Here is a 3,275-nt window from a genome sequence, read left to right on the forward strand (position 1 = left end):
ATATTAACAATATAATTTTTCAATATTGTAGAATGGAATGCATTAGCATTTGGAACATCTACGTAATTCAGTGGAGCAATATTTTCCAAATGACAAATACATGTTATAAAAAATCATGCACAGATAAAAGGTACATTCAAAATGCAGGATAGACCAATAGATTTTAATGTAACAGTTTGAAAAAGGTCATCGAAATGGTTTCAGATTCCACATTGCAATTAACCCTTAAGAAACTACAAGTCATCATTTTAAGTGTAGAATGAATAAGGAATATCGGTTATTGTCTGAAAAGTTTATATACCTCCATCTATGTGATACCAGATATCCCTCATATACTTCAACCAAGCATGACATATTGCAACAAACTGAGGACAGAAACAAATATGATAATCCAACTGTCCTCTATTAAATCAGACATTAAAGAGATTTGCCAAAATATAAAATAATGCAACTCATCTCACCAAATTTTTGTTAATATAAAATATGGTTATTTTTCATTAAAACATTATTTATTATTTTTAAATGAATATTTCAAAAATTTCTATTTTAATTTCTAATGTGGCAATAGATAATATACAGCCCACATAAACAAAAGCCTTTGTGGGTCCATGATAATTTTTAAAACTGTCATGGAATACTGAGACCAAAAAGTTTGAGAACCACAACTCCAAGGGAAAGAACATTAAACTGAGGGCCGGGGTGTCTGGCTTGTGGACCATGTTTTGCCATAGACTTATGGTGTGACCTCCTGAAACCTCTTGCGAGTGAATCAGGGAATGGATGAACAGGTGGGTGGATGGGTGGATGGGTGGATAGATGGATGGATGGATAAAGGATGGATGGGAGAAAGCGTAAAGCATGCACATTCTCTTATTAGATTCTGGAGACACCCTGCATAGGTTTACTCCTGTTTCCATCATTTATTAGCTATGCCACGTTGGACAAGAGACTTGATCTTTTTAAGCCTTAATTTCTTCATCTGCGAAACAGGGATAATAATAGTACCACATCAAGAGGTTGTGAAAATTGAATAAATTTATTCATGTTACTTGCTTAACAGAGTGCTTGCCATATAATAAGCCCTCAATATATGCTAGCTTTTATTATTATTATGGTTTAATTTGATGTGGGACCTTACTGGGTCTCTGTGTCCTTGTATGTAAAGTTAGAGGATTCCCTTCCAACCATAACATTCAGTTATCATCATCATCATCCCCTAAAGCTTGCTGGGCACTTACTATTATCAGCCATTATTCTAAATGCTTTACATGGATGACTTGATTTAATCCTCACAAGAATTCTATGAATTAGAATTAGATATGTTTCTATCAGCTCCCTTTTATAGAAGAGGAGAGTGAGACCAGATCTACCAAGTGTCTGATCTGAGACTCGAAGCCAGATCTTGGGCTCTGCCAGCCATGCTTGTCACCGGAGCACTGAGTCTGACTCCAGGTTCTAATCCTGACTGTGTCACCTTGTCCAATCCTGGCAAGTCGCTTAATGTCCTATGCTTCAGTTTCCTTATCATAAAGTAAAAACAGTACTTACCTCCTAAGGTGGTTCTGAGGTTTGAATTATTCATTTAAATAATGCATTTTTCCCAGTGCCTGTCACGTACAAAGCACTTGAGTAATGAGAACTGCTTCATCTGTGTGAGCCTGTGAGCCTTTGACTCCCTGCTCCTGATGAGTTTGCAGCAAAATATTCTGGTATCTCCACAGTGTTTAATGAGTATTAATACACAACAGGCCAGGGTTTCCCCTTGCATACTTCACCATAGTCACACAGGAACAAAGTGACTATCAAACTCCAACTGAATCACCTAAATAGCAAGCGCTAGGTGCTGAAACTTTTTTTTTTTCCTAGTGAGAAAGAATGGACAGTCCTACCAGCTAACAAGGCGCCTATAGATCTTTTGTGGAATGTTTGCTGGCAAATATAGTTGTCGTTAGAAACTATGAGAAATATGCATAAGGCCCTGAGAAAATTCGGTGTTTTCTTATAAAGTTGCTTTCTGCCTATAACAGACAATAAAAATGCAAAGTTGCAATAAAGTCAAGGAGATCAGGGATAAATTTTGCTAAGTCAAATGGTTAAAACATCTCTCCTTGAAGAAAACATTTTGAACCAAAGTTACCATATATAATGTTAGTGGCACATCTAAGATTTTATTGCAGAGACATGACCACAGAGACATGCCAGTGAGCAGCATGCCATTATACTTACGTCAGGCTATTTTGGGATTACTATACTGATTGCAAAATTATGCTATTTTACCTTCACTCAGAGGCTCCAAAGATTCGCGTCCCGAGGCACCTGAAGCAAACCTATATCCGCAGAGTTGGAGAAGCCGTCAATCTGGTTGTACCTTTCCAGGTATTCAGGGCTCACTTATTTTCTCTTTCCAGGGCCAGGCTGTTTAAGTAGAAGGAGGGCCTCTAGCATTTAAGTTTATCATCATTCGGGATTTCCTGAAAGGGAGAGTAGGTAAATAATGGAAGAGATTTGGGGCAATGATTTTAAATTCTCCTGCGATAGAAGTAGGGAAATCTATAAACTATAGTAGATTTTCTTTCTGCATGAGACAAATGAGATATAGTCTTGCCTGAAGCTCAGGAACCACAGCAGGACAAGGAAGAAACATCAAGAAGATACCAAATGAAGAAATGCTTAAAGGTTCTTTTGGTCCTATAAATCTGTAAAACTGATCATTTTAAGTGAAGCACTCAGGATAACATTCAGGAAAACGATACATGCTTAGTTCCCACGATGACCCCAAACCAAACAAAATTCCTATAAGAAGGATAACTGAAATTTGAAATCATGATGCCACTAACTGAAATAAATGAACATTTTTAAACCATTGTTCCAGCAAAAGAATCCGTTGTTCACAAGATTGACCAGGCTTCACTTATAATAATCAGATCAGTTTTGGTCTCATTCACACACACACACACACACACACACACACACACACCCTGTACCTCCCCATACCCTCGCCCCAGCTCTCTACTCGTATGAGTCCTATTATGCATCTAGACAGAGCTGTTCAACTGAACTTTCTGCGATGATAGAAATGTTCAAGTGTTGTATATGTGTGCTGTGCAGTATGGTCACCACTAACCAAATGTGGCTATTGAGCACTTGAAATGTGTGACTAGGAACTAGTGAAACTGGATAAATAAATTTTTAATATTCTTTAATTTAAATTAATTTAAATTTAAACTTAAATAGTCACACATGTCTTGAGGATGCCAAATGGCCAGTGCAGCTCT

General features: G+C 37.3%; 1 protein-coding gene across 1 annotated transcript in view; it reads left to right on the forward strand.

The window, feature by feature from the left end:
- Positions 1-3,275, forward strand: part of MYBPC1 (myosin binding protein C, slow type) — a 104,080-nt gene that overhangs the window by 78,508 nt on the left and 22,297 nt on the right. The window lies entirely within an intron of this gene.

This window comes from Propithecus coquereli, unplaced genomic scaffold, assembly GCF_000956105.1.
Source record: "Propithecus coquereli isolate 6110/MARCELLA unplaced genomic scaffold, Pcoq_1.0 Scaffold316, whole genome shotgun sequence".
NCBI classification, from domain to species: Eukaryota; Metazoa; Chordata; class Mammalia; order Primates; family Indriidae; genus Propithecus; species Propithecus coquereli.